The sequence below is a fragment of the Nannospalax galili genome, unplaced genomic scaffold (genome assembly GCF_000622305.1).
Source record: "Nannospalax galili isolate Female #2095 unplaced genomic scaffold, S.galili_v1.0 scaffold1234, whole genome shotgun sequence".
In the NCBI taxonomy this organism is placed as follows: Eukaryota; Metazoa; Chordata; class Mammalia; order Rodentia; family Spalacidae; genus Nannospalax; species Nannospalax galili.
The window spans coordinates 1,421,561-1,449,277 of NW_008334665.1; the positions used below are offsets into that span (position 1 = coordinate 1,421,561).

General features: G+C 43.5%; 1 protein-coding gene and 1 non-coding gene across 2 annotated transcripts in view; one reads left to right on the forward strand and one right to left on the reverse strand.

Annotated features, from left to right (window-relative positions):
* LOC103731132 (CUB and sushi domain-containing protein 1-like) overlaps positions 1 to 27,717 on the forward strand; it is a gene marked incomplete at its 3' end in the record, with an annotated part of 1,440,296 nt that overhangs the window by 265,798 nt on the left and 1,146,781 nt on the right. The gene's annotated exons all lie outside the window — the stretch shown is intronic.
* LOC115069660 lies at positions 6,777 to 6,879 on the reverse strand. The gene has a single exon (XR_003848907.1). It is a non-coding gene; the product is annotated as a U6 spliceosomal RNA (small nuclear RNA).

Here is a 27,717-nt window from a genome sequence, read left to right on the forward strand (position 1 = left end):
CTCAGTTTTCGTGTCTTGGATGGACCATTCTATTTACTCCCTTCACTTCTCAATGTGATCGGATATGTTCGTCTTCTAAGACATGCGTGGGACACAGTCCTAATGCCTTCCCTCTACCTGGGTGTGGGAGCCCCTGCGCCTCCGTGGCCTCAAGCTCTCAGTGACCCACAGGCTGCGGTCTGCTTCTACTAGGGCGCTGACCTGGATGCTTAGCCTTTACACCTTCCCTGCCAGCACAGGGCTTCACCATGAGACAGTAAATATGTGAACTGATTTAAGTGTGTGAAAGATGACTTGCTTTGTAGGGATGTAGTGTATTTGCTTACAGAATGTGTTCACTTGAGAAAATTAACATCTTCTTTTCCTTTTCCTGTTTTTTGTTATTATTACTATGGAGGCATTTGCGAATTAGGGCACTCCACTGCAAAATATTCTGCTACACCAATTTTATGATTTATACACTTTTTTGTAGATAATAAATTGGCAATTCAGTCCAACAGTATGGAATAAAATAATTTTAAGGGTTAGCACGTATTTGACTTATTTCTCATTGTTCCATTAACTGCACATAAGGTAAAGGTGAAGGGGATAAAAGGAAAGAGATTCAATGTAAAACACCTCACAGATCAATATTGTGTAGACATTTCTGATTAGCACTGTACAGACATTTCTTGGTATAATGGAATCCTATCTGAAAATAAATGGATTACACAGAGATGTTTCGGAGATGTTATTCAGAGAGGAATGCTGGAAGGTCAGGAGTGGGTCTGTGGGCCACAGTCCCACCATTCAAACAAGCAAGCACACAGAACACACTCAAGGGAGTCTGTTATAGTTAAATACACTTTAGTAGTAAAGAGTCATTGAAATGTATGGAGTTACAACATGCTGCATTGATCAGTGTGGGGAAGGGCTGTTGGAAGGGTTGTGTAATCAATAGCATTTGCAATCGCTATACAATAGCCCCAAACTTCAGATCCCAAAAGGAGAAAAACTATGGATGAAATCCAACTCTCTATAATTGAATTTCTTTCAAACAAATATTAAAATTATGCTTTGTGTCAGATTTCACATAATAAACAAGTAAATAAAGAAAAGAGACTCCAACTGGTAGAATTACAAACCACAATTGAGTCCCAGCATGCTGATCGGTGTGTTAGTCATTGGCGTAGAGCCCTGGACTTACTCAGAAAGGTGTCAGATCCTCCAGAGGGGATGATGGTCTGTGGAACTGGATGGGCCGGTGGGTGCTCTGTTATTGTAAAACAAGTGAAACATCTCTGACTTCCCAGTGTAGCTGGGGAGCAGAGCTGCAGGGAGGGTTTGAAGGGCAGTGGAAGGTAGTGTAGGGACATTATACTAGAGGCCAGCGAATAGAACGCCCATCTGTTGTGCTCTGGAAGATGAGTCTAGGGACTGGGGTGTGAAAGCCCAGCTGCTCACCGGGTCTCTTTGTAGCATGGGGCTCTTTACAAGGGTCTCTTGTAGCACGGGGCTCTTTGACGTTGCCCTGCTTGTCTGATGAATCCATTTTAAGACTTTGCTCAACCCTTTCCTCTTGGGAGATGTCAGGTCAGCCACTTACCTGTTCTCTATATCACTTTTAATTTTTTAATTACTTGGAAATCCCCAATCTGAAATAAAGGAACTATTTCCATAATAGTAAATATTTATCACTACTTTTGTGACTCTATTTCATTTCTTATTCTGATAAGGGGAATGTAAAATTTAATAGCACTGATAAGGTGGACGTTGTTCCAATTCTTACGAACTCTCCATATTTTGATGATGGCCAACTTTGCTCCTCGTGGCAGTTAGTCTAACAGCAAACAAGCACCTGAATGATTTAAAAAATTTCAATATATATTTTTTTATTAATTGAATATTTGATGTGTTCATACATGTATATAATGCATTTTACCTCACCCCTTCCTTATGTCCCTCCTGCTCCTGCTCCCCACAATCCCTTTCCACATTCATGTCTTTCTGTTTTGGACCCACCGAGTTGAATCAGGACCATATGTGTGAGCATGTGTTTGGAAATGTCCAGGGGAACCTGGTGGGCCACCAGTGGGTACAGAAGTAAAGACAGTGTCTCCCCTTTCCCAGAATCTTCCAGTAGACAGTGGCTTTAATCATATCACTTCTTTTACCTAACAGTTATCAATAGACATGTAGATCCTTCCAGAAAGATCTAGAGAGCAACGTGTACTTGATAAAGTGTCTTAGTCACCTGTGTCATAAGAATTACACCCAGGTTGTTACTCACATGTCACCACCACTGTCTGTGACTGAAAATAACCACTCTACACTCTACGAGCTATTGTAGCAAACCACTGGATTCCAAAGAAGTGTCATGTCTCTTTGTGTGGAAGAGCATAATTTTTTTTCATAATTTGAGTTTAGTTGAGGCTGTTTAATATAGCACATGGTAGACAGCATAAAATAATTAAGATAGTCACAAAAACCTATTAGAAATAAAAGTATCATAAGATTATTTTCAGGTGACTATTACTTTTCTGAGAGTACATATTTTTTAAAGTATAATTTGGGAATATAAAGTTCTTGTCCTAAAATAGTTTAAAATTTATTTAATTTTGGATAGAAATTCTTAATTGCTATAAATTAAATGCTTAATTAATCCAAGACATGTTGAAATTATGATAAACCTGTTTTAATACCATCATTAATGTATTAAAAGTAAAAAGTGATGAATCCCTGTATTATTACGTCATTTGCTTCCTCCCAGTTGTCTCTCAAATATCAAGGCCTTTCTCTCCTTTTCCAGAATATATAGGAGATTGCACAAGATTTTAGTAGACAGTATATAAAATATGATAGTGCTATTGATTATTGAAAGCTTTTACTTGGGATTTTCAGTTTACTAATGCCTGAGTCACCGCTTGTTTTACAAAGATCAGCATGTCCTGCCCTAGGGGAGACTCAGATCTCATAAACATTCTGTGATTCTTTTGCATCTGGTAAATATTTTTATTTTTCATGTATTTTTACCAGATGAAGAGATCTGGAATGAGCTGGCGGGCCCTGTGAGACACTCAGACTTGTGAGGTTGTCTTGGCAACATGGTGAACATGGTTGGAAAGTCTTCCTTTGGAACCGCGTTACCTGTGGGTGACGTAGCTGGAGAGTTGCCAGGTAAACCTGGGCAGCTTGGTCCCCGAGGGCTGCTGAGGTTTATGAGACTGTTGCAGGGAATGGAGGAAGTCATGTGTTCTCACGAGGTCTGACCTGCTGTTTTACAACTCCAAGCTTGCTTTAAGAAATTGTTAAGTAATATTCATGAAAATTATCCTCCTGACTTATCACCACATGGCACTGTTTTCTCTTTGGAAGACGAAGCTGGCCTTGCAGGGACTGGAGAACGAGGGCCACTTCACAGTCTTGTCTGTCCTCAAAAGTTTCTGTCCTGGAACCTGAGGGAGCGTGTGAACATGGCTTTTCCTGATGAGGAATCAGAGGGCCTCTGCTGCTCTTCCAGGCCAGCAACCTACTTCCCTCTAGCTGTGGGAGGAAGCTTGGCCAATGGAGGAGGAGCTCTGTGGCTCCCTCCCAGTCCAACCCCAGTGAGGAGCCCTGGGAGACAGATGAACCGAGGAGCGCCAGGACTCTTCAATATTTCTGACTTATGAACCGAGGAGCTGTCCATTCACTTGACCAGTGTTAGGGAAAACAAAACACAGACAACAACAACAAACAAAGCATCAAAGAGAGGAGATGCCAACTGCACTCAGGGAGACTGACCCCCAGCAGCTAGAGATGGACCCCAGGAGGTGAGAACTCACACTTCACAAAAACTCGGCTACCCAGTGCTTTGTGTGTTTGGTGACTGTTCCTCTTCTGCCTCCCATTTGCTTTGGAGTCCTGGTACTTACATTTTGTGGACGTTCTTCTGCCTTGGGCCAGAGGTCATGTGATACAGATCCCGGTCCCACAGCAGCTTTACCACCGCGCTTGCTCAAATCCTGCCTGTCTAGCCTTCCGTTCTCTCTGCTACACTTTTCTAATTGTTTATACAGAGGAATCTTCTCCTTTTATTGATCAAATAATCATATGCAGGCAGAAATTGCTTACTGTAAAATATGCCAATTCTAGGGATTTCGTTTTCTGAGTCTAAATAGCAGAGATGAGGTAGGTCTTTAGGCATACATGTTACTTTCATATTTTGTTATTTTTCATTTTATAGCAGATCTAATCTATTACACTAATGCTATCCAGTTATTGGCTCGATTGACTCTTTAGAACACAATCCATTTCCATCCCTGTAGTCTCGAAGACCAGCTTTCTACTTTCTTACATACTTGAAATTTCTGTTTCAGCATCAGGTAACTTTGGATTTTAATTTTTTGGAAATCGAGTGTTTCAGACTCTAGACCTCAGGGATTTTTGAAACTTGGGGACTTCCACATTTAAGATCACAACATTCATGTCTTTTGAGGTCATGGCTAGACCCACAAGCAACTTGGATTCAGAGGCACATGTAGCCTCTGTGGACTGCAAAATCATGGAACTCAGACAGCCTTTTATAACCTGCCCAAGGCTGTTCTTGGTTTTCTAAGGAAAATTCATCATAGAAAATATTCCTGACCAAATTTATACTCTGCTATGCTCATGTTTGGTATTGGTTTTAGTGAGAACATTATAGTTGAAATAGAAATAACATGATGTTTTAAAGCCTATTAGTGTAGTTATTTAGTTACCCTGTAGAGGGACGTGCATGGGCCAGGGTCATGTGGGGAAGCCAGAGAACCGTTGGCTGGACTTAGTTCTCTCCCACCACCATGTGGGTTCTGAGGATAAAATTCAGGTTCTCAGGCTTGGTGGCAAGTGTTTTTAACCCACTGAGCTATCTTGCCAGTCCTGGTTAAGTTCTAAGTAATTGATATTCACACACATAAATTTTCTCATTGTTTGTTATTACGATTCTGTCAGGTTCAAATAAACTACATTACACTTTAAATAAAACCCATCTTCTGCAACAAAAAATTACATTTAATGATATTTTAATAGGTTTTCTTATTTTATGACACTGAATTTATCATATTATATATGCGTGTTAGAATTATATTTCTTAAGAAATATGTTCAAAGTTTCCGTTGTGCTAAAACAGCTTTATGGAGAGAATCATGTAAATATAATTTTAACTGCAGAAGAAATGGAGACCCATAAACTTGCTGGTTGGACACCTCAGCCATTTTAGAAAAACCAAAGCCAGTATGAGAAATTCACCTGCCTGGAACAGAGAGACACTTGTACCCAGGTAAAGAGTTTTGGAATACTATGTCACTTCTAGATGGCTGTTCTTGGTGAGGAAATATTTATTCTTTAGATGGAAGCAAAGTACTCTACTAAAGATGGTAGGAAACGTTGATCCTGTGGTGGTTTGAATGAGCATGTCCCCCATAGGCCCCAAGTTCTGAACACCTTGTTCCCAGTGGTCGGCACTGTTTTCAGAGCTTAGGAGGTGTGGCCTTGCTGCAGGAAGTCATCACTGGAGGTGGGCACTGAGAGTTCATTGCTACATCCCATTTTTAGCTTTCCTCTCCCTGCCCTGATGAACTCTCATCCCTCAGGGACTGTGAGCCCAATAAACTCCTCCTTCTGTAAGTTGCCTTGGTCATGAAGTTTTATCAGAGTAACAGAAAAATAACTAGTACACGTCCCATGACCACGTTGTCCTGCGTGTTTCGCCCACTCAGTGCTGTTCAAATCTTATATGTATCTACGCTTTGTTGACGCTTGAACTGCTCACCAACATTCCTCAAGAGATGCAATGTGGCCCCCACATGCTTCCCACATTTATTGAGGAAGGGCTAGTCTCCTTTCCCCCAGTCATTCAGTACTTAGAAGGTAGACACAGTGATGGTTGTTCTATGGTATTTACATTCTTGCAAGTTATATTACATAACAAAGATCACTCTTCAAGTATATTTACAGTAGAGAATCACTCACACTGAGGGTTTGATTTACGACCTTGACCATAGTGGGCACTGGTAAGCTTGGAGAGAACTACACAGAAAATGGTGTTGACCTGTACCTGGACATGGAGCAGAGCTGCTGAGAGTCAGAGGGAGTCGCAGGTGAGGCTTGCAGATCATCTCAGATTGGCAGGGTTTGCAGACAATCGTGGACTGTTAGTGGGATGTAACCGGGCGAGGGGCAGCAGACAGCATGCCTGACAGAGTTTTGATGAGTAGAGGCGAGATTATGGATGAACAGAAGGTGGGAAGATGGGGAGTTTTCCTGTATGCAAGGGAGCACATCGACACGGACTATAGACCTCAGGTGGGGTTTTTCAAGGTCTAGATGGAAAAATGGAATTATTCCTCTCAAGCCTGGCTCCCTGGACTCCTTGGTTAGACAAGGAAGCAAAGCCTGGCATCCAGGAGCAGCTCCCTACCCAAGCTCCTGGTTCCCGAGTGTCATGGGGGAGGGTTCACTAACTGGCAGTGTCTGTGGTGAGACAAGACGAGGATGCGGAATAGATAGAGCTGTTAGAGGGCAACGTTGCATCTGTGGGGGAGTGTGCTTGTGCACATATTAAGGAAGGGAGGGAGGCAATCCAATTGATCACGTTTCTCGGTTTAGATGGAATTGTTGTTTAAAAAAAAGGTTTTATTTTACTTTAAAGAATTGGTCATTTTAATTTTATTGAAAACTTACAGTCCTGTTTAAAATGGAAACATGCTTTTCTTATGCTCTCTGTGATAACTTTCAAAGTGCTATATTGATGAGTTAAGTAGAAATTACGTATGCAGACAGATACTCAGCAGCCACAGATTTGCCTGTGACCCTTGAGCAGGGGGCATGTTAATCTCTGTATTGTTTTAACTTTAGTACATGTGCTAGCGAAGTTAGCACAGGATTTATTTTTAAGGTAAGGAAGTGGAGGTAAGTGGTCCGTACTCCATCATAGCCAGGTCCTAGGACAGTTGGCCCATCTGTAACTCCAGAGTTCTTGGATCTGGCATCCTCTTCTCACAGTGCATGCATGTGATGCACTTAACATGCATCCGGGCAAAATGCTCAAACATGTAAAAATAAAAATAAATTGACTTAAACCTGCTCACAGCAATAATGTCACTAACTGCTCTATGGATCCCTGGTGAGCTGCCTTTGGCCTCACTGTGTTATACTTACTGACTGAGCCTGGCCCTCATTGATTTGTCTATGGACATCTGCCCTGAGGAAACCAGACAGTGTCTGCTTCACCACCTCCAGAGAAGCAAGGGCACCCCAGGCGATGGCTGCCGATTTCCTTCTTTATTTTATTACTACACACGTGTACTTATTATTTTTATTTCCGTGTGTGTGGGTATATGTGCATGTGAGTACAGTGCCCACCATGGACACCGGAAGAAGGTATCAGATCTCCTGAAGCTAGAGTTACAGGCCGTTGTGAGATATCAACATGGGTGCTGGGAACAGAGTTCAAGTCCTCTAAAGAGCAACAGGGCTCTTAACCACTGAGCATCCCTCCAGGCCAGGCTTTTCCTTCACTAAATTCAGCTGGATTAACAACTATGAAGTTGTTACACTTGCCACTTTTACTAATCCCTAAATAACCAGAAAAATGCGGCAGTGTAAAGACTCTTTAGAGTTTGAGGGACAAGGGCACTGATTCCCAGTGCCCTCCCACTCGGGCTTTCCAGAGAGCACATGGAACTAAGGTCACACATGTACTAAGGGTCTTCTCTGAATGCCCTCTTAACTCTCAGGATGAGCAAAACTACATTTCTGTTGTTTTTAACTCTGCAGTTCCCAGAGCTGAATTTGTGCTCTGTCACTGTTAATACCGTGATGTTTGTGGAATGACGTATCATAATGCTGGGACACTGGGTTTATTGATTTTTCTCTAAAGGAAGCGTAGTGTTGCACTGACACTTTCGGGGTGGAAATCAAAGGCAGCTCTTACCTCCACAGAGCTCACTTTTTCTTTGTGAAGACAGAGATAACAACAGAAGAAAAGGCGAGACCCTCAGGAGCGTGTTGTGTGGGTAGAAGAATATCTAAGGGAGGACATGCTTAACCCTGCATGCTGCGGGCCCTCTCTGGTTTCGTGGGCTTCCTTGGTTAGGTGAGGTTTTTAGACCACAATAAGATAGATCTATTCTCTCTAAAGATTTCCAGAGTCACTGTCCCTCTATTTCCTTTAATACATAAATAGAATTGACTCTGAGTCAGAGACCTTGAAGAGAAGGTATGTGGGTGATAAACAATGAAACCTCCATGTCCTAGAGGCAGGCTGCAATTTCCAGAAGATGGGAATCTTTGGGGCTTTGAGATCGTGGTTCCCGTTCTGAGAAATCTGTACCTAGATTGCCCTTGGCTTTCCTATAACTAGCAAACTCTAGTCTAGCTGCCTGTGTTACCTGCCATGGCCCTGGACTGGAAGTGGCATCCACATGCACACATATCAATGTGTTTTATCTTGAATATAGAGAAAGTCCACAGTGTGTTATGAACTGAGAGCCGCATGGTCTATGGATGCTGTGGGGCATAGCCTCCTTGAACATCCTGGCTGATCATGAGCCGGATCCTATTAAAGCTCCTGCTCGCAGGATGGCGATTTGCTTGGTAGGAAATGCTTCCTGCCTCAGGTAGCAAACCCGCCTCCTGCATTTGAATCTGAGTCTTAACCCATGTGGTTCTTGCAGTGAAATACTGTGTAGTGTCTTAACCCATGTGGTTCTTGCAGTGAAATACTGTGTAGTGTGATTTACAAAGGACAACAGGACTCTCATTTAAGATGGTGATGGTACACCACACTGTTGGTGACCCTCCTGTGATCCTCATGGTGACCCTCAGCTCACCCCATGTCTCTGCCAGGACACTGTCTCTGAGCCCAAGCTCTGGAAATCCTTGGCCCAGATCAACACACCCCATTCTTCTTTCTCTCTATGTCACCCTGACTGTCCCCTCCCCTTAGCTCAGACATTAGTTCCGGAGTATTTTTATCTCAGGAATCTCTCAAAGTCCAAGTTCCCAGCTCAACCGCAAAACTTAAGGACAATGTCAGTTTGGCCACAGATGGGATCCGCAGTTGTGCTGGCCTCTGTGTGGCGGCTAGTGCTCTCTTCGTCTCCCATGCATTCAGTTTGTCTGCATTTGTCTGTTTCCTGTGATTAAGAACTATGCATCTCTATGCCTGCCGTTCAGCAGCTGCTCCCACGAGCCCTTGACTGCCACTGTGAGCTGTAGCTTCCCTCTGGGGTCCCCGAACTGAGATTTTTAGGGAATACAGGGAGGGAAGGAAGAGAGCAGCTGGGACAATGACCGTGTTGGTGACAACAGCCTGCTGTGAGGGGTCCTGTGTGAGTCCCAGCTCTCGGGAGTCCACGACTAGGCCTGAGGGGCAGGGAGCCCTGAACAAGAAGACACCTACAGTGTATTCCAAGTAAACTCAATCTGGGGCTCAGGGAAGAGGCACAGAGTGACGTTCATGTTTTCTACCAAGATATGGTATGAAAATACTGGCCGACTTTAAGCCTCTTGGACTTTGTCTGTGGCACTTAGATTTGAACAAAGATTCAAAGGTCTCAAGTTTAGAATTTCAATCCACTGCATCGCAATAGAGAGCACATGGAACTTAATGAAATCAGATTAAAAATATAGTGTATTGAAGCAGGCAGGAGACCTTCCTTCACTCCCCTAGGGCTGCTGTGACAAGGTAAGATGGACGGGGAAAGTCAGTAATTTCTGCTTTTGCTGCTCGAAGAGGTGTGCCTAGTTCTCTAGATAACATAACAAATGTTATTTGCACAACAGAACCCTTCGCGCAGAACATAAGGTCAGAGAGGAGGGGAAATCAAAATAACCTCCAGAGGCAGAGAATTCCATCAGTTATAAAACTGTGAAGGAAGCTATCAAGATGGGTACAGTTACTAAACATTGTGCAATAGGCGGCTGCTGTGGTAATAGTGGTCCATCCGGGGAGATGGCCGGCGACTTTGAAATAGCAAGCTGTGGGAGAGGTTATCAGGGGAGAAAATTAAAGTCAGGCTTACTGCCCAGGCTCAGGCACACCATCCATTCATTCTGCTGACATGTTTGGTTGCGGTTTAAGTTCTGCTTTGCAGTACATCACTTGGAGTTTGTTGCTGATTTGCGGTTTCTTTTGCAAGCATTTCCTTATCCAGTGGCTCCCTGCACTTGAACTTGATATGTCCCAAATATTTTATGCTGTCCTAAAGATGGAAAAAGTCATGAAAATATTCACATACTATTTCAAAGGTACATATTTCAAAGCTTCATATAACAACCATTGCAAGATTTCAGAGTCCTTGGAGAGAAGGCTGTGATGTTATGACTCTACAACTAGTTTAAGGAACAAAACATATATCCAGTCAAGGTTTATCTGAGAATATTTGACTTTTTACCCAAGCCTTATCTACATAGCACATGATAATTAAAAGCACCAGACTGGGGGAACTAACTTTATTGGATGTTTAACAGCAATAGTTTGAGGCCTATACTAATGTGGTCAGAGAGACTTAAAGGACAGTTTTTGCCCCTTGCCCTCCAAGATTGATGAAGTGCCAGGGGACTATGGAACATCTCCCCAAATGTCCTGTAACTGTGGTGAGTCACCTGTCGTCTTGTTCAGGGAGGACATGGAGACCCCACGAGATGGACTTGAACCAGATAAACTTACTAGATGTTTAACAGCCATACTTTGAGACCTATGCTAATGTGGTCAGAGGGACTTAAAGGACAGCTTTTGCCCCTTGCCCTCCTAGGTTGATTAAGTTTCAAGGGACTATGGAACATCTCTCAAAATGTCCTGTAACTGTGGTGAGTCACCTGTCCTCTTATTCAGGGATGCCATGGAGACCCCACAAGATGGACTTGAACCAGTGTCCAGTCTACAAAGAGGAGGGTCAACTCAGAGGAAACATCTCATTCCAAGTGAAGCCAGACATGGTCGAACAGGACCTTTGACTTATCTTCACAAAAATGGAACTGGTAAAAGAAAGGAGCCAGGAGCCCCTCCCAAGCCCATGTGACCCATGAGGAACAGATCCCTTCAAATCTCGGTCTCCAATACTGTAGTGCCCACCTGTAGCTAATGGAGACAACCAGCTATTGTTCTAAAATGATAGATAAATTTGTTTTCTCCCCTTATCTAGAAGCCTTTGATAGGGAACTGACACTGATTCTAACCATCCAACAGCTATCAAAATACCTGAAAGTAAATCCTGAATCCATCCCTCTAGAATCCAGCCTTCGAAGACAAAAGAAAAATGAGGAAGAACCCAACAGAGGGATGCTTTTGGAAGCCCTTTCCAAGAAATTCCAATGGACTTTCATATGAGCGTCTGAAAATTGTCCTGTTCTGACTTTTTTCTAGTTCCCTGTCTCAAACTTGTAATGCTAATTACTCTTGCCTTTACTTCTTCACATCTCCTATTCATGATTCAAGGACTTTCTTTTCCCCTTAGAGACAAGAGTTATGGGAGTCTTTTAGATAGACCCACTGAAGGGGTACTCCAATTGCCTCACCCTGCATCCCTGTTCAGCATGGAAGAAGCCAGAGTGGTCTTTGTCCCTATTCTCTACTGGCAATTTGGGTAACCCCTTCAGAGGATGGTGTGGTAAGAGTAGGAGATAGGAATTGACCAGGCAGTTAGGGTAAAAAGACCGCAAACAAAAGTAGCATGTTTCTTGGCTAATAGTCAAAATGTCCTTGAGACTGTTAGCAACATACTCTGTTCCAAAGGCCAAAAATGTCAAAAGTATTTGGGAGCTTGTATCTAATCCTTAAAAGATTTTAGTGTTACCTCTTCAGAGGCGGGGAAGTTTAAGTAGCAAAAAGCCCCATAAAAATAAATAAATCAAAGAAGACAGAGTACAACAAGTTACCAGAAAAAAGTGATGGGGAGATTTGGGAGGAATTGGAGGGGAGGGAGTGGGCATGGATTTGATCAAAACACTTATGTACATGTATGAAAGTCTCAATAAATTATTTATATTAATAAAAGAAAATATCATACATGTATATATGTGTCATGATGGTGTCCTTCCCCCACTTTCCCTTCAGGCCTTACCAGAAGTCCCCCAGCACATCTTCTCAAATTTATGTTCTCTTTGTTAAATTTTAATTTTTATCATTTACAAAAGGATGATTTCTTTTTTTACTTTGTGTGTATGAGTATGTTGCCTGCATGTATGTAACTGCATCCATGTTGTACAATGCCCATGGAGGTCAGAAGCAGGCATTGGATCCCCTGGTACTGGAGTTACAGATGGTTGTTAGCTGCCATGTGAGTTCTGGGAACCAAACTCATGTTCTCTGCAAGAGCAGCCAGTGCTCTTAGCTGCTGAGCCATTTTTCCAGCCCCCAAGATGGTTTCTTGAACAGACAACACTTGCTTGTGTTTTAAGAATATGCACAACTTTGTTTATAAATCACCCCTTGATTTATAAATCATACTTTTTGGAATATTATTTAATAACACATTTTAAAATTCCAAGAAATTTAGTTCTAAAATTAACTTTGATATATACTCTATTATAAAAATTTTGACATAAAATTTCTGATCCTTCCTGAAATCCAGCAGCCGGTCTGCCTGGCCCTCTGGGTATCTGGAGTCTGAATGGAATGTGGTACCTCAGAGTTTAGTTCATTTGATGACATGAGAGACGAGGCTGCTTGATTTGTCACATTGTGTTTTCGTTTTGTTTTGTTTAGTTTTTTTTGAGGCGGAATCAAGCCCAGTATACACAATACCCTGCCCTTCAGAGCAAGGTAAGAGGGTATAAGAAGGTTCCTTGTGGAAAAAGCTCTATTTGCCAGATTTAGAAATCATAAGACTGACATCTGACGTGCTGTGTTGAAAACACATCAATTACTTCAGAAGCAGCTTCTCTGTGATCAACAAGGGCTGCTGGCATGGCCAGGTGAGCATTTTACGTGAGAAGACATGGCGTCAATATCTCCCAGCTCAGTCTGTGGCTGACTTCAGAGCTAAGCAGGCCTCATTCAGGAAATACAGCGCAGCAGATGCCCTAATAGGCAATCACATTTTGTGTTACGAAGATACTGATGTAAGTCAAATCTTACTTCCCCTGCCTTAGGCATATGCCACAGTAGATAACTTGTGATGCTTAGAGAACTGTTTTCACAAATAATGGCAGAGCTTGGAGGTTTGAGTTCCATCCCCAGCTCCAAAATTGACTCACAGTGTGAAGCAATAGGATGATGATTGTAAAGCACCACATGGATCTTAGATGAAAAGAACTAGGTAAACAGGATGCATTATTACTAATTAACCCCCTCCCCCAGACCACAAGTCAACATGACAGTCATTGAATGGAACCAGAAGAAAGTTCACATTTTGACTGCAGCTTGGCTGGAGACCATTTAATTAAGAACCATTTTGTAAAGTTTCCTTGGTATTTTAATGAACTTTAATCCATCATGGTTATTATCAGAGTGCTGCTGCTCCTGCCTCCTGGCAGCAGGAACATGGGGAACCCCCTGGGTATACTGTCTAGGTGGTGCTCCATTCCTTAAGGCCTGACCAGCATCCAAGCCCAGCCGTGGTAGACCTGTGTCCCTCCTTGATTTTCAGCAGGTGATGTTCAGCCTACTTCTATCCTTCAACCCTCCCTGAGACTCGTATGCTCTGTGAGGTCAGTGTGCATGCTGGAACAGGTACCAGAGACTGAGGATGAAGACATGAGTTGGTATGAACTCAAAGGAAGCTAAACTCACTGGTCTGCTCAGAATGAGCCTCTAGAGTCAGTTCCTCTAAGGAGACATAGAAAGGCATGAAGAATGTGGATCATGACTTCCGTAGGGTGCACACCCTTTCGGCTGGCAGCTAACATGGGCTCAGGAGAGATAGGTGTGCGTGCTCATGTGCATGCGTGTGTAAGGTGGTGGTGGAGGACGAGATGAGGTGAGGCAACAGCAGGTGCGGAAGAAACCTAGATGGGAAGGAGATGACTCTTCTCTGGGTTGTCTTGGAAGACCAAGAAGAGCCTCACCTATTTTTAAACTACACTGGTGTCTGTGAGTGATAAGTAACTCATTAGCAATTACTTGCAGACGAAGCATCCTTCTCATTCAAGTTTCATGTTGCTTATGTGAAGGTTCCACAATTGTTCATCTCCAAATAGCCCAGGTGCCAGTCAAGGTCATGTCTGACCCCAGCTCTTCCTCCAGTTTACTTCTAAAACAACCAGGTAGTTAGTATTGACTGAAATAACCACAATTGTATTAAAGGTCTTGATGTCCTTTCTGTCTTAATCGATACATTTTTTTCTATGATGGTTACAGGATACAGTGCATTACTTAATTTACTGAAATGCAGTTAAATCTAGCTTCATCACCATCTATGGATGCACATCACAGATTTTGCACAAATGGTTTTCACAGAGGTTCCTTCTTCCCATCGTCTGACGGGGTGGGAGACTGTGGCTTCCAGAAGGTCAGACCCTGGTCCAGGGACTCACACCATGCTGGAGCCTGTCTTTCTGGTAGTCAGTGGCATCTTCGATGCAGAAATTTCAAGCTCCTTGTTACTTAGCAGCAACTATGGATGAGGTTGCCTGCATGGGTACAGGGATGGCCTCAGTTCAACTTCAGAAGTCAGTGCCGGGGTCTAGGGACAGTGTTGTGAGGAGTGCACCCACATCTGTGTGAGCTGTCTAATGCTGAACACTGGGGGTTCACCACCTCCAAGTGCCCCTCACTCCCCAATTGTCCTAATGCAGGTACACAGGGTGACCACCATCCCTTTCTTCTACCCACTTAATATGTCTATGTTCCAAACAGAACTCTGCAAGGAAGAAGAAAGACACTTTCTTCTCAACTTAGGCTTATGACTGAGGTCACTAAGACAAAGGCTGATTAGCAAAACGATGACAGTAGGGACATGTTCCAAATGTGTTTATAGTTATGTAAACTCTGCAAAACCTTGAAATGTATTCTCTTTTTCAATGAAAATTTTAGACTTCATAAAAACTTAGGTATAATTAAAATGCCATTTCCCCTGGCCTGCGTAAGGCCCGCTCTTCTGTTACCATTGGTTGTCCTCTCCCATCCATTGCTGTCTTAACTGTCAATATTTATTTGAGGTCCCCATGCCTTTTTATCTCCACTAGGTTTATTTATGACATACGTTGTGAATGTCTGCCTTTAGCGCCTCGTAGACCTTTATTTATGTTGGGGACACTGGTGAACAGTGAATAGATTCGCCCCATTAGGTACCTGGGTTCCCAGTCACTGCTGTACCCCCCCTCTAGGAGGAAAATCCACTTGAGTATGAAGGAAAGGCATAATTACAACTGAAATTCGCAATCCTGCAAGTCATCAACTGTTCTGAGAAGAATCTTAGTAGGGTTTGCCAACATGGAAAGAGGGAACTCAACTGGGAAACTTCCTGAACATTAGATTGGCTGTAGCTATGTCTGTGAAACACGTTTTTAGTTGCTAATTGCCTAGGAAGGCCAGCCCCACCGTGGGTGGTGCCATCCCTGGCAGGTGGGCCTGGGCTGATGAGAAAAGTATCTGATCAAGTCAGAGGTAACATTCCTGTTCCTTCCTGGTCCCTGCTTGAGTTCCTGCCGTGACTTCCCTCCGTTTGGACTGTGCGCCTCCTTGGAAGCGTAACACGGAATAACCCTTCCTTCCCCAAGTTCCGTTTGGTCGGTGTTATATCACAGCAACAGAATGCCAACTAGAACGCAGGAGTTTGTATTGCTTCTGTTCCTTAACACAAAACCGTGTCTCGGAACTGAAAATGCAAAGTTAAATTACAGCAGTTGCTGATTATTTGTTGTGTATAATAATTTTATATTTATATGCATCTCTCTTCCCCCAGAGAAGATAATGGATGCATGCTAATAATTCTTCCATATGTTCATCCATTGTCTCGCCTTGGTAATCTGAAGATTCATGTGATAATATTCTTAATTTACAAGAAAAGCTTCCAAGTACATGGATAAGGACCCAAGTACAGCCTGGGAAAATCTGGATTTGAAAATAGCTTTCTCTCCAGAGCCAGCTCCATCTTTAGAACAATCTTTACAAACTCGTTTAATCTTTAAGGAGCATGCATTACATGCCAACTAAGTAATTAACAACTGATTAGTATGGTTAGAAATGCAATCATTTCAAAGATCAAGATGCCAAATTCAAGCTTGTGACATGACTGGAATTTGGAGAAAATGAACCAGATTGGGAGGAGGGGCCATATTAGCTGCTGTGAAGTAAAAAGAAATGTATTTTTTAGTAAGTCTGTTGCCCTGTTTTTATATGAGAAACTATCATATTTCCATTCACTATAGAGAGTCTTGACTCAACGTCTATAAATTTAAGCTTATTACAATCTTCTGTGTGTGTGGAGACATACATAGGAACAGCTGTTTTGATTCCTGATCCATACCTTTCACTTACACAAAATTTTCAACCCTCTTAAACCTATCCCCTGTGCTCCTGAAAATCATTTTAAAACTTTAAAATCTCATTGTTTTGATGCACAGTAATTTCTTGAGTGACTACGCATCTAAAAGTCCTTCATCAGATTCTTCCTACCCAAATAAGAACCTTTTACAAATCCTCACTCATATGACTCTGCTCATATTTCTAATTATTTCCTAAAGTTGTTGAATGAGACTTCAAGTTCAAAATGCACAGATTGGTAGTCCAGAAGGAAATATCTAGGTGTCCTGGCTCCGTGTGGTCGCTTTTGCATGTTTCCGTAGCCTTAGTCTCCAGAGGGAATTGTCCAAGTGGAACTCAGTCACTATCAGTGCCTCAGGCTGAGTGGGCCCTGCCCTGCCAGGGCATCATAAGGGTCATGAAATGCCCACCATCCTAAACGAATCTGAACTCCTTTGCCTCACTCCTGCCCTACCTTGACATCTTGTGCTGTATTTATTTTTATTTCACACAAGGTGTGAGGGAGCTTGGCACTGCATAACATATATGAGAACATGTGTGTTGTATAGAAAATGAAAAATATGAATCACCTCTATCTGGAAACTTCTCAGTGTTAATAAAATATTAATGAAATACATGTTCCATATTTAATCATCTTTGAGCAGAAATGCTTTAATATACTTAACAACATGAGGAGCCCTATAATTGTCCTCATTCCTCATTGAAATGCACTTACAAAAGGGTTTAAACCATTTTCAACATGAAGATAGTGGGAACCAGACCATTTACAGAATTAAGGTGTCATTTCCTCAGAATAAAAGGAGCAAAACATTGTGACCTATAGTATCTTAAAGTCAAAATAAAAAATACTTTTCTAAAGGCCATGGGCTCTTTGCAACCTTTCAGATTACGTAATATCTTCGCATAGGCCCATTTTTTACTTTAAACAACTGTAGACTTGAGTGCGACCATATTTTTAGCATAGGAAAATAATAAGTAATAGTCTTAATTGGAAAAGTTCTAAGTTCCTCCTTTTTGACAAGATGAAGAAACCAATTATTTAAACCTTCTGATCAAAAAGAAGGTTTGTGATTACCAAACAAAACAGTCAAAGGATTCTACACATGCAGGTGGCTAAATGGCCCAAGTTGAGGAGCCCAAGCTTGGTTCATTTCACGCAAATCCTCTGATTGGAAGAACGGGGTTTTTGTGGATGAGAATAGAGAGGTTTGGTGTGTAGACAACAGCGCTGTAATGTCACTAAAGTTAGCCAGATTGGGTTGCTTCACTCTGCAAACCAAGTGTCATCCTCTCTCTATCAAATGTAAGACTTCAAAGCAAAAGAGAATAGATTTACTGCTCTAGATATCTACATCTTAGTTTCAAAGTATCTCTAATTCCCTAGATAGGATTCAACTGTCCTCAAGGACTGTGTTTTCGTATGTATGTGTGTGTGTGTGTGTGTGTGTGTGTGTGTGTGTGCGTGTGTGCGCACTCTTACATGCATGCGTGAAGGCCAGAGGTCCATATTGCCATGCTGGTATCTCACTCTGTATTTCACTATGTATTTTTTAAATTAATTTTTTGTGAGTGAGTTTTCTGCCTGCATATATGCAAGTGTGCCATGTGCATGTAATGTTCACAGATGCCAGGAGAGGGCATCAGAGACAATCGAACTGGAGTCATGATGGTTGTTAGCTGTCATGTGGTGCTGGGAACTGAACTTGGGTCCTGTGCAAGAGCAGCCAGTGCTCTTAACCCCTGAGCTGTCTCTCCAGCCTCACTTGTAAGGGTCGGATGTGCAGTCACGTCTGTATCAAGACCTTTGTCTTTCATTCCTCGGCCCCAACACAAATAAGATTTTGAACTTCAAGCTCATCATCAGCACATACTCTACTTCTGTCATGTGAAGAGCTGTGATAAAATGCACAGTTCCGCTCACTGGGTTGATTCATCCCCAGCAAGTCCCGTCTGGTCCTGGATCCACCTCTGTGTTTACTGTGCTTTCCCAGGGCAGCCCAGTGGGAAAGTGTGGGGAGAGAGCACAGCTCCTCACTGGAGGGGCCTTCAAGGGGTTCAGGAATCTCCCCAGAAAGGTCATGTACGAGCACAGTCACATGGCAGTGAGGATTTGAGGTGAATTAAAGGACCCCACATGTTCTGATTCGAATGACTTTCTAGGCTCATCTTGCTAGGTAAAATTTCCCTTGTAAATCTTATAACATAATGCATATTTTTCAAATTCTGCTGAACAGCCAGGAACACAGCTTTTGGGCATTTTTGCAATGCCCAAATTGATCCAAGTTCATTCCTAAACATGGGCCAATTCGAACCACAAGGCCATGTGTATTTATAGTTGCTCATTTACCAGAGTTGCACAGCTTCTAAATGATTTTTGAAATACATTTATTTCATGCTAATAGCATATCTCCATTCACTTCATTTGCATCCATCGTTAAGAATAGAGTACTTGAAGTATCCTCAAATCAATTACAGGCAGTTACAGCTAATACTCTACAATCTGATTTTAAATCTGCATTGTTACAGAGAGAACTTTTAGTAATTAATTTGGAGAAATCATTGATCTTCAAAATCAATGTGAGCCTTTCAACTGCATTTCATATTATTTATGCACATATTACTTATATATAAAGCTCTATTTAAAAATAATTAGTTACAGTAACCAATAAATTTCAGGCCCTGCAAACATTTATTGGTGTCTGAACTCATTTAGATAGCGCTTTTGAGACCTCCCAGTCCTTCAGTAAGAGATTATGTGTTGTTCATACATTATCACCAAAGAGAGAAAATTGAGAGAACTTATAGCAATTTTTATTCTGTGAATAAACTTCCCTAGGCATCCAACGATGGCATTTTGTGCCAGAAAAGGACAAACTTCTCAACTTCAGAGTGGCGGTGGGTGGGTGTTGTAGCTTCAGCTCTGAATTTGACACAAACCTAGAGTGTCCTGAGCAGAGGGAATCTTAACTAAAGAATTTCCTCTATCAGATTGGCCATGTCTATGAGGCATTTTCCTTCCTTCCTTCCTTCCTTCCTCCCTCCCTCCCTCCCTCCTTCCCTCCTTCCTTTCTTCCTCCCTCCCTCCATCCCTCCTTCCCTCCCTCCCTCTGCCCCTTTCTCCCTCTCTCCCCCTAGGGTCTTGTTACATGGCCCAAGCTGGCCTTGAACTCTACGGGTGCATGTACCACACTGGCTTAAGTAATGCAATTCTCTGTCTTTTTGGTGATGCCGGTTTGGACCCCAGGGTCTCTCAGACACTAGCTGAGCACTCTACATGGAGTCACACCCCCTCTTGTTGTCTTTTTCTAAGAACAAGTTTAATCTCTTTGATCTGTTTTTAATCCTAACTAGTTTATTGGGCTTCCTAACAGAGAATAGGATGGGGTTTATTTACAGAAGAGTGAGTGCCCCCCCCCCCCCCATTTTTGGCTGTGCTGGAAAGTCCGTACTCAATTATAGATCCTGTGACGTCCCGGCAGCCGCACAAAATGGCGAGAGGTGTATGAGGTATTTTCTTAATTGCTGACTGATGCAGGAGGACCCAGCCCACTGTGGGCAGTACCATTCCCAAGCAGGTGGGCCTGGGCATTATAGAAAAGGTAACTGAGCCAGCCATCGGCAGCATCCTCCACGGTCTGGTCTCTGCTTCAGTTTCGGCCTCAGGTTCCTCCTTGAGATCCTGCCCACTTCCGTCAACAATGGAGCATAACCTGAAAGAGGAAATAGACCTTTTCCTTCCCAAGTTGCTTTTGGTGGGTGTTTTATGACAGTCAGAGAGAAGCAAACTAAAACAGTGTGCTGGAAGGTACGGAAGGCCAGGCTGAACTCCAGCGAGCTGAGTAATCACACTGGTTTATTCTTCAACAGACAGATTATGCTTTGCTTTGTTTTGAGACAGGATCTCCCTATAGCCCCAGCTGGCCTGGAAGTCATTATGTAGCCCAGGCTGGCCTCAGTCTCACAGACATTTTCCTGCCTCTGCCTCCAGAGTGCTGGGATTAAAGGTGTGCACCACCACACCCGGCTTCTATTATACTTTGAATGTCAATAACACGAAAGAAAGGAATAATATCCACGTGTATGCAAAGTGGGAAGGAGCTAAGGATAATTTTGAGGTATTGAGAGGTGAAAAGACTGCTTCATGAGCAGTAAGAGGTGTAGGGCAGATGCGAGAAGAGTGTGGACTGGAGAGGAGGGGTGGGCTTTCTGTTCTCAATATACAGTAGTAGAACTGTGCATGATGGTAATTAACGGAATATTTCGCTACAACTAGTGGAGAATATTGTGAATGTTCCCAACACAAAAATATGGTAAATGCCTAAGGTGCTGCCTCTGCCATCTACCCGAGCTGGTTATAGCTGGACCCAAATATCACCCTGGAGCCTATAACTATGTGCAATTCATATATGCCTATGTGCAATTCATATATGCCTACGAACAATTCATATATGCCTACGTACAATTCCTATATGCTTATGTATAATTCATAGGTACCTATGCACAATTCATATATGCCTATGTATAATTCATATGTACCTATATACAATTCCTATATGCCTATGCGCAATTCATATATGCCCACATATAATTCATATGTACCTATGTATAATTCATATGTACCTATATACAATTCCTATATGCCTATGCACAATTCATATATGCCCACATATAATTCATATGTACCTATGTATAATTCATATGTACCTATATACAATTCCTATATGCCTATGTGCAATTCATATATGCCTACATATAATTCATATGTACCTATGTATAATTCATATATGCCTATGTGCAATTCATATATGCCTATGTGCAATTCATATATGCCATAAAATTAAGAACTATATTTCAAAGTAAAGTAGCTACTTCCCAGCAAAGCATGTTTCTGTCAGAACAGCGTGCCGGGCAGTATGGACAGGACCTGCTGTTCAGCCGCCTACCCAGTTTCTGTAATGGAAGGTCAGCTCTGTCCTCAGGGGGGGCCCTGGACCAGGGACACAATGCTGCACTGTGTTCTCAGAGTCCTTCAGCAGGGCATTCCAAGGTTCCGACGTAGGGGGACACTGCCACATCAAGGAGAGAAAGAGAACTGGGCAGGTGACTGACTCTTTGACCAGCTGAGGAGCTTTCAGGCAAAGAGAAATTCTATGCAGTCTTTCAGTAGCTTGCCAAGGCTGAACTTACCAGGTGGTTGCCTGCAGCTTGGTGAGTAGGGCTGGAGCCCACACTCTGCAAACTGCCCTGCTGGTTTGCATGGTACGTTCTGAATGGGTGCCTGGAACTCAGTGGTTCCGTGTCACTGTTCACTGATGTCACCAGGATAGGCCTGTAGGTACAGTGCTGAGACAGACATGGGGTATGACAGCCAGCAAGTCTGACACTCAGGAAAGAATCCTGCTAGGGAGAAACATGCGGGAAAGAAGGAAGGAAGCCCTTGAAGGAAAGAAAGGGGTGAAATCCGTCTAGAGACCCAGGCAGCAGGCAAGTGTGGAAGGCTGCATGATCTACAGTAAATAGGCTGATGCCGGTGGTGGGGAGGGAGGAGACGCTTCAGTGAGGAAAGAGCAGCTGTAGCTGCTGACTTCCACCAGGGGTGGGGTAGGCAAGGTGGGATCATGAGATAGGGTTACAGGGCCACATTGCTCAAACCTAGTGAGTGATCTACAGTAAATAGGCTGATGCCGGTGGTGGGGAGGGAGGAGATGCTTCAGTCAGGAAAGAGCAGCTGTAGCTGCTGACTTCCACCAGGGGTGGGGTAGGCGAGGTGGGATCATGAGATAGGGTTACAGGGCCACATTGCTCAAACCTAGTGATGCCTGGAGCAAGAGGTAAGAACAGGGCACGTGACACCAGCTGCAGAGGCTGAGTAGTGGCCACGGGGATGCGAGGGCTGACACAGGGAAGGGCAGGCCACGTTAGGCCGATGGTGCAGAAGGAAGCAGGCTGAATTTCGGTGCTTGAATAAAAAAGAGAGACGTTGAATTCGTGAGCACAGACAGGGTCATCCACAGAGGAAGAGAGGCCCACCAGTCTCTTCCCACTTTGTGCTGAGGCCAGCTCTGTAACCTCCATAACGCGTGGCGCACGTCTACTGCTGTGATGAGGCTCCATGTGAAAAGCCAGATCATGCCGTTTGTTACTCAGAAACCCAGGGACCAGAGCTCCCTATTGTCTAGAGACGTTTTAAGGATCAAAGCAGCTAATTATCTTCCAAGCTTGAAAAGCCTTGTGTAAGTCAAATCACCGTTCCCTAAAGACTCCAGGCATATTCAAGAAAAAAGTGGCTGGATTTAGGCTCAACTTTTCTCTTTAACATTTCTTCATGGTCTGATGATTTGAAAACTCTTTGGTTTTGCAAATTATTAGACATGACACCATGATACAGAAATGGAACTTAAGGGAAACACAGGTGTTGAGCCTAGACACAGAGGCCATACTGGCATGTGGACACGAACGGAGCTGCTGCAGGTGTGTGGTAAGGGAAGTGTGGACACAGAAAGAGCTGCAGGTGTGTGGTGAGGGAAGTGTGGGAAACAGAGCCACGTGGGCTCCTGGGTGGTCATGGGAGACAGCTGTGCTCTGACGCTGGGGACTGTTTTGCTGACACATCTTCAGTCCATACTGACCTCACTGTAGTCTTGACCACGGTGGCCTCCGGGTAGACGGCATTACCTCTAAATTGTGTTACTGAACCCTTAGCTCAATTTCACATCCTGCACTGCTTCATCTTGGCATTCTTGTTTAATTTTCTTACAATTCTGTGGCTTCATGAAGTGAAATAAGACAATTATGATCACTCAGTTTATAAGTAGTATGGAAAGCATGCATCTCGAATGCCAAAGCAATTAAGTTTTGACTTTCTCTAATTTCACTCAAATTTTCAAATGTTGGTACCTCTTAGGTTCTAACACTGCCACTACACAGGTCTTAGCATCAGAGTGAAACTTGCCAATAAGGCTTGATGTGTGAGCACTGGAAAAGGAGTCATTCTCTTGCCCACCTCTTGGTGAGGCATCTCATCCTTGTTGGTAGGGGCACCTTCTCTTTACATGGGGGGGCATGAGAAAAAGCAAACTCTTGGTGTCAGTTCTTTTAAGGACTTCCAGCACATCATAAAGAGCTCACTCTCATGACTCCCTGTAGGATGCCAAGATGATTAGTTTTCATTGTCTACTTGATAGGATTTAGAATCACCACGGAAATGCATTTGCTGGGGAGTCTGTCAATGTGTTTCCAAAACAGTTAACAGAGCAGGACAGACTCACACTCCGGCCCACAGCCTCCTGAACATCTCCCAGGTCTCCAGACCGTCCCCTATATCAGTTGCTAATGTAACCGAGGACATAGTGTACGTTCTTGACTAGATATTTACACCCCTCTCTTCTTTGGGCAACATATTCAGAGTTTTGGTAAAGCATTGTTCTTTGCAGTCCTCGATGGTCCTGATTTCCACCATTTTTATGTTCCAAAGGGACAACTGATGTCTTTTGTTCTATGCAGTTTTGGTGAAGTTGTCCCACAAGCTGCTTCTCCTTAGCACAGGGTAGACTCCCTCCATCTCCAAGCCTCTGTACAAGCAGATCCCTCTGCCAGAGGGGAGATGTCCGTCTTGGCCATAGCCTCCAGATCTATGTATGCTCTTCCTTCCGTTTGTATCCATCTTTCCTTCCTGCCCTCTGTCTTTCTTTCATTCCACTATTCTCTACGCTCTAAGCAGAGTTTTGGAGTTTTTCTCGTTTGCTAAGTGTGCCGTATCACGACTTAAATATTTGTGTATTTGTATGTCATGTGCACATGTATATCAGTTAGTTTGTGTGTGAGCCTCTGTGCCATGTCATTGTGTAGGTAACTACATGTCTGTGTGTGTAGGCTTTTTATCTCCTCCATCCTGAATCTGAGAATCCGGCCTGTTCTGTTTATTTTCATCTTTAATCTTCCTGCATGCTGGACACATGCTAATTGCTGTGGGCAATCTGTGATGGTCTTACCTTCTCTGTTAGTGGCTATTTACCTATCGGCCCATATGTCATCGTTAATGACTTCATTAAAGCTTTGTTTTTAAAGCAACAGTTCTGCATTGATTTTTCCCCCTCTCCTCTAAATGTGGAATTGGATTATTTTATATGCAGTGATGATATTTTCCTACCCAATCCTCCAGGCCTGCTTCTAATTTAGGAATGTTGACAGGCTGTCCCTTCGCTTTGCTAGCACTGCCCTAACTTGAGAGGAGGTCTGGGGTGGAGAGCTTTTGGGGATGTATACGAGACAGAAAGAAAGACTGCTAACGTGTGCTGTTAGCTAAGTTCAGACATTGAGAAAATACCCCCTGGGGATTCTCTCTGGCCCTAGCATGAACTTTAAAAGTGGCTTCCAGCAGGTGTTTGAGCCACAGCCTGCCAACTGGGACCACCAGGCAAAGGAGATATCAGAGACAAGAGCCTATCCCCACAAAATCCCTGCATTTCCAGGAATGCTTCATCCCCCAACACAAAGGAGGCCATTAGTGCTGCCCAACCCTGAGCTCCCCACTGCTCTATGTCAGATTTTCCAAGCAGGGCTCACAATACCCCACTACACAGGTGTTGCTCCTGTACAGCAAAGTTGACCCACCCGTAGCCCAGCTGTGCAACCAACCAGACCATCTTTCTAGTGCTCTAAAGTGTTTCAACCTTATGAGGCGGGGACGAAATCATCAAACAGGACTCTGTCCGCTGGCATCTTTAAGTTGACAGCATCCTGAAGAGGGGACAATGTGTGTGTGTGTGTGTGTGTGTGTGTGTGTGTGTGTATCTCTGTGTGTGTGTTTGTGAGAGAGAGAGAGAGAGAGAGAGAGAGATCCAATCTTTCTTTCTGACCCATGCTACTTACAAGATGAGATAAAATGGACTTATTAATAAATTAAACCATGAAAATGTTTCCATTTTAAAGCTTTTCAGATTAATGTCTGCACTGAGAGAGGGTCTACAGAAGAACAGGAAAGCGTCTGGCAAATGCAGGCTGACAGGAGACCATGGCCCTACTTGGCTTCTATCCTGACATATTTTCAACCACAGTTCCTAACACTGCACAGGGATCACTTCCCCGTGTGTTCACACACATCTCCACAGCCTGTTTAAATGCTAGCTATCTGCTCCTGTAAATTTTCCAATTCATTGCAATAACAGGCTATGGACTACAATGTCGTGTGTGTGTGTGTGTGTGTGTGTGTGTGTGTGTGTATGTATGTGTGTTTAAAAAGATAAGCAGAATCAACTGGAGATAAAGAATGCGTGTAGATACCTGGCCTGCTCTGTTTCCCATGGACTGTAGAGGTCTGGACCACCGCATACTGAATGCGGTAAGCACTGAGGGGAACAGAGAGCACAGATTCATGGGCATGACGGTCATGCTGGGATGGTCAGGGAAGAGATGCCAGCAGGGGGTCCATTTTCTGGAGTCAAGGATTCAGGGCACCATCACCTACACAATGTCTGCTCTCCCTGTGTGGAGACCCTCAGTAGGAGATCTGCTGGTGACCCACGTAGTAGAATTACTGGTGAAGCCATCTCGGGGACAGGAAGGGCTTATGTGTGGCCCCATGGGAAGCCCATCCTCTTTATGAGCTCTATTCTCAGGACTGGAGAGGTGACTCAGCGGTTAAGAGCCCTGGCTGTTCCTGCGGAGGAGCCAGGTTCAAATCCCAGCACCCATAGGGTGGCTGACAACCATCTGTAACTCCAGTTCTAGGGGATCTCACAGCCTCTTCATGCCTTTGCGCACACTGCACGGCATGGATGCACTTACATACATGCAGGCATAAAATCATACACATAAAATAAAAATTAAATAAACAAAACAAAAATATGTTTTAAAAAAAGATTTCTGTTCTACGGCCTCCACTCAGCCTACGTCACATGCACACAAGGGTCATAAGTAGAGGAAAATCTGTTATCCAGAGCCAAGACCACATACAGGAACCAACAGCGTGAAGCCTGGAGGTTGTGGGAGGGGCTACTCCTACTGTTGTTAGCTCCATATAAGATTTTAAGAAGAGGTCACCAGGAGCTAGGAGGGAGAGCTTTAGTTGTGTAGATGGTAAAAGCTAGCGGGTCTCTGTCTTTGCCCCTGGACTTGATAGTGCACCCTGGGGGTGATAAACACCATGACCAAAAACAACTTAGAGACGAGTGTTTATTTTAGCTTAGGTATCAAAGCCCATCACCTATGAAAGCCGGGGGAGGGGCTCAAGGCTGGAACCCGGACAGAAGCCAAAGGGGTGGGGGTCACGGAAGATTGCTCACTGGCTTGCTTCCCCTGACTTGCTCAGGTGCCATCCTTATACAGCCCAGTTCCACCAGGGCTGGCAACAGCTACTGTGGACTAACTAGGCCCTCCTATGTCAATTTTTAGTGAAAGAATTGCCTGATAGATAGGCCGACAGGCCAAAGTGATGGCGAAAATTCCCCAAGAGGTTCCTTCTCCCTAAGCATGTCAAGTTGACAACCAAGTTCAGCCGTCGCAGTGCCAGAACAATTTCTCTGGCTACAGAACATATATTATAAGGGATTCTAGAGAAGGTGCCTCATGTGTGTTAGGAACACTGCTAAGCAGCCCAGATTTACAGGCTGAAAGGCATAGCTTTCTGTATGAAGGAAAGTTGGAACCAGATCCCTGTCCCTTCTACCATGATTGTACATGTGTGTGTACACATGAAGTTTCCGATTCATCTTCTAATCTTCTTCCTGAATAATTTTCCAAATATTTATAACTCAGTCACTGCTTTGGAAGAAATATTGTACCTTCCTATGTCCAACTCTATGTAGGTGAATAAAATCTGTGGAAACATCGTTTATAATATTTTTTTAAAAAGGTAGAAATGTTCAAGTGGAAAGCTTAATGTCATAAATTTGAGGAACTATGTTTTCTGATGAAAACATGTCTAAAATAGCAGACGTCTACCATAGTGCATCCAGAGCCCATCTTTGAAGAAAATGGGAAGTCTCACTGATGCATCTCAGATTGGAAGAAATGGGGATACAGCGATGGAGGTGGCCTCCTGTGAAGCAGAGATTATGATGGAATGCTCCAGAAGCTGGAATCAGTCAGGGAATCCCTCCAAAGAAGCAAATCATGTCTAAGGGTTCAGAACACCCCAGACACATGTGCACTGAAATCTCCCTCCCAGCACACCCCACGTCTTCTGTGTGAGTAGTCCTTGACCTCTCACCCCTGGCTGCTGAGAGTTTGGGTACTGTACCCTGTAGTCAGCTAGCTATGTTAGCTCTTCCTGCACCCAAGGGAGACTT